At 43.6% G+C, this 14,457-nt stretch overlaps 1 long non-coding RNA gene across 2 annotated transcripts in view; it reads right to left on the reverse strand.

Annotated features, from left to right (window-relative positions):
* Window positions 1-14,271, reverse strand: part of LOC123756455 (uncharacterized) — a 76,331-nt gene extending 62,060 nt beyond the window's left edge. For both annotated transcript variants that reach the window (XR_011229616.1, XR_011229617.1), the window contains exon 1: window positions 13,903-14,271. This is a non-coding gene — a long non-coding RNA (uncharacterized lncRNA). The remainder of the gene's footprint in view (window positions 1-13,902) is intronic.
* Between the last annotated feature and the right edge of the window lie 186 nt (window positions 14,272-14,457).

The raw sequence follows: 14,457 nt of genomic DNA on the forward strand, positions 1-14,457 counted from the left end.
GAGCTGTCATCATCATCCTCAACTCATCAACACGACGATGAGTTCACCGCGCCGGGTTTTCTCCAAGCCGTTAGTAAAGCTCTCCAAGCCACTGCATCTCTCCAAGTGAGGGAAGGGAGTCATCAGGACTCTCTCCAAGTGAGGGAAGACTCTCTCTCCAAGTGAGGGAAGACTCTCTCCAAGTGAGGGAAGTTTCTCTCCAAGTGAGGGAAGTTTCTCTCCAAGTGAGGGAAGTTTCTCTCCAAGTGAGGGAAGTTTCTCTCCAAGTGAGGGAAGACTCTCTCCAAGTGAGGGAAGTTTCTCTCCAAGTGAGGGAAGACTCTCTCCAAATGAGGGAAGACTCTCTCCAAGTGAGGGAAGACTCTCTCCAAGTGAGGGATGACTCTCTCCAAGTGAGGGATGACTCTCTCCAAGTGAGGGAAGACTCTCTCCAAGTGAGGGAAGTTTCTCTCCAAGTGAGGGAAGACTCTCTCTCCAAATGAGGGAAGACTCTCTCCAAGTGAGGGAAGACTCTCTCTCCAAATGAGGGAAGACTCTCTCCAAGTGAGGGAAGACTCTCTCCAAGTGAGGGAAGACTCTCTCCAAGTGAGGGAAGTGTTAGGTCTAGGGTAGGTCTAGGGTAGGTCTAGGGTAGGTCTAGGGTAGGTCTAGGGTAGGTCTAGGGTAGGTCTAGGGTAGGTCTAGGGTAGGTTAGGTTAGGTCTAAGGTAGGCCTAGGGTAGGTCTAGGGTAGGTCTAGGGTAGGTCTAGGGTAGGTCTAGGGTAGGTTAGGTTAGGTCTAAGGTAGGCCTAGGGTAGGTCTAGGGTAGGTTAGGTTAGGTCTAAGGTAGGTCTAGGGTAGGCCTAGGGTAGGTGTTGTTGTTCAGAAGGCAATTGTTTGTTTTTACAGCGTGAAACAAACAGTGGAATTGTTTGCAACAAAGAATTTGCGTTCGAGCCTCTTCACGGCCCTTACAATCACCACAACAATCAACATCACAATCATAACCACATCCACAATCATCACCACAATACCATCACCATCAAGACGGTAATGAGCATCGTTACCAATCACCAAATCCTCGTCATCACAATCACCTCCATCCTCCCTCTGACCCAATCACTACCATTAAAACAATCACCATCGCTGCCTCATCACAATCAGCCTGTTACCAATCACTGTTCTCTCCCCTGACAACTTTAATAAAAAGTTCCTTCAGTAACGAGGATATAACGAGCCTTAGACAACGAATGACCTCGTTAAGTAGACGGAGAGTCAACCAAGAAGCAAGTAGTCCAGTGACGCAAGAGCAATTAATGACGCAATTACCCCCCCCCTTCCTGAGACAACCAATCACTAGAGAGTCAGATGACGCAACCAGTGACGAGAGAATTGAATGACGCAATCAAGCCAAGACAACCAATCACAAGACAGTCAATTCAGCCAGGTGTGGAGAGTGCAGGTGTACAATCAGATGTGTAGAGTACAGGTTTCCTCTTTTTTCCCACTCTATCAATCCCCCTTACTCCTAAGTATTTCATACGTCTCTAACATATCTACACAGCACTCATTTTTTTTTAATGTGGAGTCGTCAGGTTTAGTTCCTTCAGTCACTCTTCATATCCCACTTCCCTTGTAATTGTGGGACGAGCCTCGTGGGTAGTGAAGATTGTGGGGGATTGGGCTCTGTTCGCCCCTAATGGACCCCCCCCCCTCGTGTTCAAAGTGTTCACCGAGGTCCGAATGCATAGTGAACACACACCAAAAACATTCCATTTTCTATATATATATAAAAAAACCACGAGGACCCTCTCAAAGACCAATTATCTTAACATGTGTTATCGGTGATTTTTAGAGCGTATTGCACAATGTGTGTGAAGTGTGTGTGTGTTATCTTGAGACTATAGTACAAGTGGGAGGGTTTTCCCGACACACACACACACACACGTCAGTGTGTGTGTGTGTGTGTGTGTGTGTGTGTGTGTGTGTGTGTGTGTGTGTGTGTGTGTGTGTGTGTGTGTGTGTGTGTGTGTGTGTGTGTGTGTGTGGAGGGGGTGAGGGAATGCTTGCCTATCAGCTTCTACGTAAGGCGATCTCTCTCTCTCTCTCTCTCTCTCTCTCTCTCTCTCTCTCTCTCTCTCTCTCTCTCTCTCTCTCTCTCTCTTTACTCTGAATGGAAGGTGTAGTTTGTGGAAAGGTTTTCACCCCCCTCTTCCCCATGACCTGAATGTTGTTTCTTAGGCACAGTTTCTACGTCGTAATCATGTCTCCTATACTTCACTTCTACGCAACAGTTGCATGGTAACCTTTTGCAGTGTCTGCAATGGCGATGACAGAGAGTAGCAACTGTCTCAATTCTGATTTTATGTTCTGTTTATTAGACAGTGGATTTGGATGTCAGCATTTATCATATAATTCTGTCTATTCTGTGTGTATATGATTGTGCCATAGTGACCAGGTAGCTACGAGGGGCACGGATTCATCAGGCAGTTACGTGCAGCCTCTTACGAAACCGGTGCATTCTTCCTCGATCAGGACGTCTTAGTTTGTATTCATCAACCATTTTACGAGCTCTGAAACTTTACAACCCCCCCAGGCATCGTAAGTGGCTGCACTAAAGGGCTTGATTACGTGCTGTCTGTCTGTCTATACAGGCAGCACTTGCTAAAGTGTTCCCTGTATTTCTCAATCTCTGTCTCTCTGTTTCTGTCTCTTTAAGTCTCAATCTCTGTGTGTCTGTGTGTCTCTGTATTTGTCTCTTGGTCTGCCCCTCTCTGTCTTTCTCTCTGTCTGTCTGTCTCTCTCTCTCTTGGTCTGTCTCTCTCTGTCTCTGTCCCTTGGTCTGTCTCTCTCTGTCTCCCCATAAGGCACTGCATGCGTTCAAGATTCGTTGGAGTGAGAGATATCATCAAAATTTATATCATAATATTTTTGCTCTGCTAAATGCAAAGTATGATTTGTAGAGTTTTTAATTTATCAATATCGGCGATTTTACAATACTGTAAAAAACAAAACAAAAAAATTATATATTTAATTTCAAGAAGGGGTCAAGCCTCTCTATGAAATCGTCAGACTGGAATTGTCATGGGGGTCAGTTTGAGAACGTGCCATGTTAAGGTCTTCTGAATGGTGACAAATCCGACCACGTTGGGCACATACCCAACAGCATTTACCGTGAAAACTTGGCTGAGGCTAATCCCAACATTCTAATTTATAGATATTTATATTGCTTTCAATAGGATAGTGAAGATGGAGGTGGTGTGGCAGGAGGAGGTATGTGTTCCCGAGCCTAGATGAGGCGGGCAGAATGTGAGGCATGTCCCTGGCATGATCCATATGATCTGGCCCCGATGCTCTCAAAGCATTCTTACCTTATTAATGTGTGTCTGACATTGACGTGATGAGAGAGAATATGGGGGAAGGGATGGAGGGTATTCTTTAGAGGTGGATAGGCAGGGGAGAGAGGGGGGTGTGGGAGCAGGGTAGGTGCCTATTCACCTAAATGTGCCCTGTGGGCCGAGTTTCAGCCCCTGGTCGCCGGCATATGTAACTCGTCTAGGTTCCTAGTTTGCAACCCATGTTTGATTTATCTCTTGTTGTTTAAGCTTTAACATTTGTGTCTGTCTTAGCAGTCAAGTCTTACGTGTATCTTGTACGTCTTGATCATGTCAACGTTTTAATCACTCGTCCAAGTTGTTGCCAAGTTCCCTCAGCCTTTCCTCATACCTCAGTCCTCATACCTCGAGGACCAGTCTTGTGGCAAACTTTTTTTTTTTTATTTAGCACAAGTGAATACAGGAGATGACTTTTGCACTTCCTCTTCTTTCGCTTAATACTTCTTAACTTGGGGGTTACATGTCGTGACTACATAATATAGCACTAGTTTCACACACGGTGTATAAACGCTCTGAAAACCTATTTTTTTTTATTAACACATTAGGTACATGTGCATTAGTGCAGCTGCCCTAGACTATATGAAGTGGAGTACAGTGTGTCAAAATAGCTAACTGGGTGATGCTAAAAAAAATCCTCATCACATAGGATGGTTAGTCATGCAGAGGCTGAGAACCTAGGTTCGTGAATGTTGCTGTTACCTTGAGGTGCCTCCGGGGCTTAGTGTCCCCGCGGCCCGGTCGTCGACCAGACCTCCTGTGGGTCTCTATGGTGACAATCAACACCATCTTAGTGTCTCTTAACTCAGTACATTCCCTATCCTGCGCCCTGCCACCATTCTCAATATATTGCACTCACTTATGTTAAAGTCCAACAGCCATCAATCACACTTGAGGAAGAAGTAATCAGATCATTTTCTTTCCTATTATGAAAGAATTCCCTTCAGTAAGGTCATGTTGATTTATAAAACACACTTTCTCTAGGTGACCAACAAACTGTTTTCTTATTATTTTGTCTAAAACGTTTAGGTATTGTTCCTTTTGTGGCAGACTTCTTCTTCTTGACCTGTCTGTCACCTTACGAAATAGTTCTGACAACATTTCGAACCGAAATTAGTCTCTCCCAGTTATCCAGTTGCTTGTAACTGGATAACTTGAGTGACCAGTGATCACTGTGGTACTGTTAACAGTGCTTGTACTGTGAGCAGTGGTGGCACTGGTGTTAGGGTTGACACTGGCACTGATATTGGTGTGGTATTTAGCCTTCGTGTGTCTCTGGGCGACTGCCTGGCCATCTTAAGGTGCTGGTAATGGCTCGGTACCCCTCGGCGACCATCACAACCCTCTTGACCAGAAATACTGCTCACGCAACACACACACACACACACACACATATGCCACAAGACACAATAACCCGGCACACCACAACACACAAGTGATCTAGCTCACTATACATCCTGGGAGAGTATTTGATCTGCCTAAATGACTTGTTCCCCCGTCGTGAGGGTAGAAACTATTCTTGTATTCTGTAACTGTCTCTCTCTCTCTCTCTCTCTCTCTCTCTCTCTCGCTCTGTCTGATCCTCCCTTCTCTCTCTCGCTCTGTCTGATCCTCCCTTCTCTCTCTCTCTCTCTCTCTCGCTCTGTCTGATCCTCCCCCTCTCTCTCTCTCTCTCTCTCTCTCTCTCTCTCTCTCTCTCTCTCTCTGCTCCTCCCTTCTCTCTCTCTCTCTCTCTCTCTCTCTCTCTCTCTCTCTCTCTCTCTCTCTCTCTCTCTCTCTCTGCTCCTCCCTTCTCTCTCTCTCTCTCATAAGTATGTTGGGATAGTTAGACGAGTGACGCGTCAACAATTAATAGTTATAGGCGTATTAAGGTGTTGTTTAGCTCTGGTGATGGTGTTTTGGGTGTGTGTGTGTGTGTACTCACCTAGTTGTGCTTGCGGGGGTTGAGCTCTGGCTCTTTGGTCCCGCCTCTCAACTGTGTCCGTGTGTGTGTGACAGCGTGCTGCCCTGTGACTGCCTACATAACGATGGCTACTTGGGATAAGGAAAAATATTTCTTACCTAAGGAAAATATAAAATATAAAATATAAAATACTCGTAAATGGTTTATAGCATTTTAATATAGTATAGTAATTTTAAACTCTATAAGGCTTCAATTCCTATTTTTTTTTTTAATTTTTAGATATAGTTAAATAAAAATAGTTCAGTGATTTATAATCATTTTGACTCATTGTCTAATTGGCTTATTGAAAACCTTAAAAAATACTTATCTATTTAAACTACGGAGTCGCAGAACTGCTGGTGTCAACACACAGCTGATTATTATGAAGGATTGGTGTGATTCATGACGATTAGGCCACCCCAAGAGGTGACACGGGCATGAATAGCCCGTGTCCGATTGGTCTGCTCCAGAGTGACCTTAATACCGGTGTATGTATACTGGCGTGGTGTATGCATACCCCCACACTGTGTACGTACTGGAAAACTGGATATACATATATATATATATATATATATATATATATATATATATATATATATATATATATATATATATATATATATATATATATATATACACATAAGGGAGACGGCGTCTGATCGTTCAGTCAGGGCTTCGCAAAAGCGTGTCCGGAAGAGAGAGAGAGAGAGAGACAGAGAGAGAGAGACAGAGAGAGAGAGAGGGGCAGTCAGACATACCAGTCAATGTCTCGTAGTCGTAGTCTAGCGAGCATAAGGGTCATATCTACCCATCATACATCATGTACCACATACTTAATAACCTTTTTAACCTAAACCATTCATAAACTATGATCAATATAACAATAAAAATATTGATACTAACGATAATATTACTTTCTTCAAAATATATGTTACAGACGACCCAATTTAAATGTTCATATAGTATTTATATGTATAAACCATACATGATTTTCAGCTACTTCAAGTATACTTGTTATACACGTCATGCGGTGTATACTGAGAGTATACATAGTCCTGGACTATGTTGAGGACTAAAGTATACGTGCTGGGTGGTCATTAGGCTATTGTGGTGGCCTTAATAACCCTCCAGAGGTTGATAGGCCTTAATAACCCTCCAGAGATTGATAGGCCTTAATAACCCTCCAGAGATTGACAGGCCTTAATAACCCTCCAGAGATTGACAGGCCTTAATAACCCTCCAGAGGTTGATAGGCCTTAATAACCCTCCAGAGATTGATAGGCCTTAATAACCCTCCAGAGATTGATAGGCCTTAATAACCCTCCAGAGGTTGATAGGCCTTAATAACCCTCCAGAGGTTGATAGGCCTTAATAACCCTCCAGAGATTGATAGGCCTTAATAACCCTCCAGAGGTTGAAAGGCTTTAAAAACCCTCCATAGATTGATAGGCCTTAATAACCCTCCAGAGGTTGATAGGCCTTAATAACCCTCCAGAGATTGATAGGCCTTAATAACCCTCCAGAGGTTGATAGGCCTTAATAACCCTCCAGAGGTTGACAGACCTTAATAACCCTCCAGAGGTTGACAGACCTTAATAACCCTCCAGAGGTTGACAGACCTTAATAATCCTCCAGAGGTTGACAGACCTTAATAACCTTCCAGAGGTTGATAGATTCCCAATTACAAATGTTTATTTATTTATTTATGCATATACAAGAATGTACATAAGGAATGTGAGGATACAAATATGGTAATTACAGTCTTGTAAAGGCACTAGCACGCGCAGCGTTTCGGGCAGTATACCAATGTATACCAATGTATACCAATGTATAAACGAACAATTATAAATGTATAAATGTTGTGATTTTGATAGGCTCTAAAGCCTATCAAACCCGAGGACTTCATCACTATACAAATTTAAAACACTGATGTTATTGTTTTGCCTCAACAACGCAGCTACAAGTTGAAATGGAGAATTTTATGTGTTTTGGGAGTGGTCCCTGAAGTGTTGGAATTAACAAATGAAGGCTTGTTTTTAGGGGTGTGTTTGTCGTGTGTGTGTGTGTGTACTCGCCGATTTGTGCTTGTGGGGGGTTGGGCTCTGGCTCTTTGGTCCCGCCTCTCAACTGTCAGTCAACTGGTGTACAGATTCCTGAGCCTACTGGGCTCTGTCATATCTACATTTAAAACTGCGTATGGAGTCAGCCTCCACCACATCACTTCCTAATGCATTCCATCCGTTGTGTGTGTGTGTGTGTGTGTACTCGCCGATTTGTGCTTGTAGGGGGTTGAGCTCTGGCTCTTTGGTCCCGCCTCTCAACCGTCAATCAACTGGTGTACAGATTCCTGAGCCTATTGGGCTCTATCATATCTACATTTAAAACTGTGTATGGAGTCAGCCTCCACCACATCACTGCTTAGTGCATTCCATTTGTCAACTACTCTGACACTAAAAAAGTTCTTTCTAATATCTCTGTGGCTCATTTGGGCACTCATTTTCCACCTGTGTCCCCTTGTGCGTGTGCCCCTTGTGTTAAATAACCTGTCTTTATCAACCCTGTCGATTCCCTTGAGAATCTTGTACGTTGTGATCATGTGTTCTATAATACAACTATTCACTAAATATGTTAAGACGAGCTCTCTCTGTAACCCAGCCCTCTGTATACGGCTGTGCTTAAGACTATAGGAATTATATATATATATATATATATATATATATATATATATATATATATATATATATATATATATATATATATATATATATATATATATATAAAAGTTTGTGAGGGTACCACCTCTGGTGCCAATGTGGGGACCCATAGCCTCGGAGAAGAAAATAAAAAGTATTCAGAGGAGACCTTGTGGTCTCTCACAGAACACTAATATTATCTTCTCCTACCACCCCCATTCTTTTGTATGTACACATATATATTTACTTTATTTGAACTTTGTTACAAAAAAGGAGTTACATATGGGTTACAAAGATGGTTGTCATAGGTTGTCGAGTTCCTCCAGCTCCTCAGATGGCGGGCAGGAACCCTGGATGCAGTGCGCATTTCCCCTCTGTATCGCCACACTGAGGCGCTGGAAAAGAAAGCTTGCAGCTCTCGGGTCCCTTGTTGTTTCAATGAGCCTAGAACCCAGTTCCTTCAAAAAACTGGTAGCACTTTTACCCCAGGCGCCGAGCGTCTCAGAAGCAATGGGGACAAAATTGTAGTGGTGATCCAGTTCTCTATACTTACGGGATTTGGCTGCTTCCCTGTGGGTGGCAGCGCCACCTGGTTGTGCAACACTGAGGTTAATGTAGGTGTTAGCCAGGGTTGATACGCACGTGTAGTCCCATACCAACTGCTTGCCATTCTTCCAGGGGTTCACTGTGATACCATCTGGGCGACCAATAAGAGCATCAGAGTTACGGGGCGTTAGGTAACGGGGCTCTCTTTCAGCTGGGCATCCAGCTGTAGTGAGGCTCCTCTTGATGATGTCGTTAACTTCACTGTGCCTCGAGTGCCATCCCCCTGTGCTTTGGCAGAGTAGGCCATGGTGACCGTACCTGTCAGCCACCACCTCGCCGCAAATACACCTATATCTGGTGTGGATTGGGGCATATATATATATATATATATATATATATATATATATATATATATATATATATATATATATATATATATATATGTCGTACCTAATAGCCAGAACGCACTTCTCAGCTTACTATGCAAGGCTCGATTTGCCTAATAAGCCAAGTTTTCATGAATTTATATATTTTCTCTAATTTTTTTCTTATGAAATGATAAAGCTACCCATTTCATTATGTATGAGGTCAATTTTTTTTTATTGGAGTTAAAATTAACGTAGATATATGACCGAACCTAACCAACCCTACCTAACCTAACCTAACCTATCTTTATAGGTTAGGTTAGGTTAGGTAGCCGAAAAAGTTAGGTTAGGTTAGGTTAGGTAGGTTAGGTAGTCGAAAAACAATTAATTCATGAAAACTTGGCTTATTAGGCAAATCGAGCCTTGCATAGTAGGCTGACAAGTGCGTTCTGGCTACTAGGTACGACATTATATATATATATATATATATATATATATATATATATATATATATATATATATATATATATATATATATATATGTCGTACCTAGTAGCCAGAACGCACTTCTCGGCCTACTATGCAAAGCCCGATTTGCCTATTAAGCCAAGTTTTCATGAATTAATTGTTTTTCGACTACCTAACCTACCTAACCTAACCTAACCTAACCTTTTCGGCTACCTAACCTAACCTAACCTATAAAGATTAGGTTAGGTTAGGTTAGGTAGGGTTTGTTAGGTTTGGTCATATATGTACGTTAATTTTAACTCCAATAAAAAAAATTGACCTCATACATAATGAAATGGGTAGCTTTATCATTTCATACGAAAAAAATTTGAGAAAATATATTAATTCAGGAAAACTTGGCTTAATAGGCAAATCAGGCCTTGAATAGTAGGCAGAGAAGTGCATTCTGGCTACTAGGTACGACATATATATATATATATATATATATATATATATATATATATATATATATATATATATATATATATATATATATATATATATATATGTCGTACCTAGTAGCCAGAACTCACTTTTTGGCCTACTATTCAAGGCCCGATTTGCCTAATAAGCCAAGTTTTCCTGAATTAATATATTTTTTCTAATTTTTTTCTTATGAAATGATAAAGCTACCCATTTCATTATGTATGAGGTCATTTTTTTTTATTGGAGTTAAAATTAACGTAGATATATGACCGAACCTAACCAACCCTACCTAACCTAACCTAACCTATCTTTATAGGTTAGGTTTGGTTAGGTAGCCGAAAAAGTTAGGTTAGGTTAGGTTAGGTAGGTTAGGTAGTCGAAAAACAATTAATTCATGAAAACTTGGCTTATTAGGCAAATCGGGCCTTGCATAGTAGGCTGAGAAGTGCGTTCTGGCTATTAGGTACGACATATATATATATATTTCACGAATCAAAATTCCTGATTCTAGGAAAAATCAAGAATTTTCCCTGAAACACAACCCGCCAAATCGTTTAACAACCAGATGCCCCATTCACTGCTGGGTGAACAGAGGCGTACAGTTAATGACTAGCACCCAGTCAATCCTCCCCGGCCAGGATACGAACCCAGGCCAAATCGCTTGCGAAGTGCAGGGCCGAATGTTTTGCCACTGCGCCACCGACGACTGCTTAAATTACACCTACCTACCTACCTTATCTAGCCCACCTACATCCACCTATCCACCCAATCAATCCATCCAAACCCGCCCGCCTGCCCAACCGCTTTCGCACCCGCCCGCATACCCGCACTCTCATCTAACCATCATTAAAGAATAAATACGACATCGTTTGGCGTCTACTTGAGAGGTGATTGAAGCAGGCTTTTAAATCTTTGACATTTACCTTCCGAGTCTCAGTCCGGAGGCGACGGTGGGGCCACGACTACCCCCACACTACACCTGGCACCCCCACACTACACCTGGCACCCCCACACTACACCTGGCACCCCCACACCACACCTGGCACCCCCACACTACACCTGGCACCCCCACACTACACCTGGCATCCCCACACTACACCTGGCACCCCCACACTACACCTGGCACCCCCACACTACACCTGGCACCCCCCACACTACACCTGGCACCCCCACACTACACCTGGCACCCCCACACTACACCTGGCACCCCCCACACTACACCTGGCACCCCCACACCACACCTGGCACCCCCACACTACACCTGGCACCCCCCACACTACACCTGGCACCCCCACACCACACCTGGCACCCCCACACTACACCTGGCACCCCCACACTACACCTGGCACCCCCACACTACACCTGGCACCCCCACACTACACCTGGCACCCCCACACTACACCTGGCACCCCCCACACTACACCTGGCACCCCCACACTACACCTGGCACCCCCACACTACACCTGGCACCCCCACACTACACCAGGCACCCTCCACACTACACCTGGCACCCCCCACACTACACCTGGCACCCCCACACTACACCTGGCACCCCCACACTACACCTGGCACCCCCACACTACACCTGGCACCCCCACACTACACCTGGCACCCCCACACTACATCTGGCACCCCCAACACTACAACTGGCACCCCCACACTACACCTGGCACCCCCACACTACACCTGGCACCCCCCCACACCACACCTGGCACCCCCACACTACACCTGGCACCCCCACACTACACCTGGCACCCCCACACTACACCTGGCACCCCCACACTACATCTGGCACCCCCAACACTACAACTGGCACCCCCACACTACACCTGGCACCCCCACACTACACCTGGCACCCCCACACTACACCTGGCACCCCCACACTACACCTGGCACCCCCACACCACACCTGGCACCCCCAACACTACACCTGGCACCCCCCACACTACACCTGGCACCCCCCCCCCCCGCACCACACCTAGAGAGATCGAATTAGAGATCTCGTACACTAATACTGATGTAATATCAAATAAAGCAGATGAACCCGAAGAAGGCGAGTACACAAAACTTTGATGTAATAGCAACAGTAGAAACTAAAATAAACTGGAATGATCATTATTGAAATATTCCAGGATTGAGAATCGTGTAAAACTCATCGCTAGTCTTCACCCATCCTGGCTGGACAGCTCTGTAAATGAGAGCCTTTAATCTTGGGAGACGTGATCAAGCCTTGGGAGACGTCAGCAGCCTTAGTAGACCTCCATCAGTCTCATGAGACTATGGAGTTGCGCTCTGGTTGTCGGTCTGGAGTGGCCTCTTCAGGGCGCAAAGCCAGGGTAGGTTGATACGGAGGAGAAGCTGTTACCCATGCAGCAGGTCCCCCCCCAAGCAGCCTTACTGTCATGTATAATAGTCTCAAGTTTCCTCACTTTGCCATCCCTAATCGTGAACAACCATAAGGCAGGAACTCCAACACAAGGCACTCAACCAAGAGCCTCGACCTCACTGTCTTATTCTCAAGAACATCCGCCTTTTCAGCATTATCTTAATTAGATTCTCATAAAATCAAGTCAATCGACCACATGAAAGCTCTTCTTTTACTTAGTTGGTAACAGTTTTACCCTGTAATACAGTGTTATCGTATCGGCTCACAACCGAATGGCCCCGAGTTCGATTCTCGGGCAGGACGAGACGTTTGGGTACGTTTCCCTACACCTGATGCAACTGTTCACCTAGAAGTAAATAGGTACACAGTAGGGGTAGAAATTACCCTAAGCTACTCTGTCCCTTTGACATGCATTTTATGGTCACAATAAACGTACTTGAACTTGAAATAGATACACGAGATTTAGTCAACTGTTGTGGATTGTATGCAGGACATACTCAATCGGGCGCTAGCCAAGGATCAGGACTGACTATGATAAAATTAACCTAAATAAAATTGTATCTTAATATTAATTAAAATGTATAATCAATGGACAAAAATAATTATAAAATAGACTAGTCAAAAAAAATAGACTAGTCTGGTGTTGAGCTTTAGGCCTATATCAACCTCTGGAGGGTTGGTAAGGCCACCACAAGAGCTTATACTGACCAACCAACAAGTCTAATGTTAATCATTAGTTTTGTCGGGGGACAGGTAGACTGCGTCCTTTATTTATTTATTTATTTATTTATATATATACAAGAAGGTACATTGGGTTTGTGAGAATACATTGGATAGTACAGTATTTACATTCTTGTAAAGCCACTAGTACGCGCAGCGTTTCGGGTTCCTTGACACAGGCTTGTATATTGGTCCCCCCTCAATGTCGAACTGGACGCAACGCCACGACGCAACATCACAACAGTTGACTAAATCCAGCTTACCTGTTTGCTTCTAGGTGAACAGAGGCATTAAATGACATAAAACTTACCCAACCATATTTTGCCCGACCAGGTATCGAACCTGAGATCCCAGATAGTGAGTCGAGAACAAGACCACTGTATTAGAGGACCTTATATCACTGCTATTTAACTTAAACAGTAGTCACAGTTAAGAAAGAAAATAAAGAAGAGGCCGAGGTAAAAGGGAAAAAGATTAGTATAAAAGCATCCCCATAACATACACTGGATTATTATAAAAGCTAGCCATGTTAAAATCGTTTTCTATGACGTAAACATAATTAGAGAACGATTACTAGAAATGGGGAAACTAATTCAAACATTAATGCTACCATAATAATACAATAATAATAATAATAATAATAGTTCATATATTCAACATTACAGAGGATGTAATTGCAATAATTACACAGTTGGCATTTAAACATTTCATAAAACCACTAATAACGCGCAGCTTTGAAAGGAATATGTAAATGATTTTCAGTGGTGAAAAATACAAGACATATATCTTAGGACATAACAATTATACACGTATGAACTACCATATCAACAACACGACCCCTGAAGCAAATTAATAAAGAAAATGACCCTGAAAGGAGCACTGAAAGTTACTCTGAAAAATACAGTTGGGATTATTAACACAAAACACTAAGGTAAATCAGACGCACCTCTGAATATTCAGCTGTAGAAATATGAAGTGCGATCACATCTTGACGGCAACGGGGTGAGATCCCTTAATGTGTAGTTATACCCCTAATAAACTTATATCAATGTCTTAAGACTGTACGACGCGCTGGCGGTAAGGTTCTTCTCCAATATGACTGCTGGAGTGGTGTAAGGCTGGAAGGCGAGTCACAGCGCCTCAAGATGCCCGTGGCGGCGAGGACAAGATGGTGTGATGACCGTAAACACCACACACCGGAAGATGAGGAGACGACGACGTTTCAGTCATCACCAAGTCGACATTAACACTACCGGATGGTGTGTTGATGTCGTCAGCTGACCGGCGCTGTGTCTTTGTAGTTAGCGCCTCGTTTTCTATGTTTCATTGTCTGGCCCAGAGCCTGATTCACGAAGCAGTTACGCAAGCGCTTACGAACCTGTACATCTTTTCCCAATCTTTGGCGGATTTATTTACAATTATTAATTAGTTAATAAGCTCCGAAGCACCAGGAGGCTGTTTATAATAACAACAACAGTTGATTGGGAAGTTTTCATGCTTG

Source organism: Procambarus clarkii, chromosome 25 (assembly GCF_040958095.1).
Source record: "Procambarus clarkii isolate CNS0578487 chromosome 25, FALCON_Pclarkii_2.0, whole genome shotgun sequence".
Taxonomy (NCBI): Eukaryota; Metazoa; Arthropoda; class Malacostraca; order Decapoda; family Cambaridae; genus Procambarus; species Procambarus clarkii.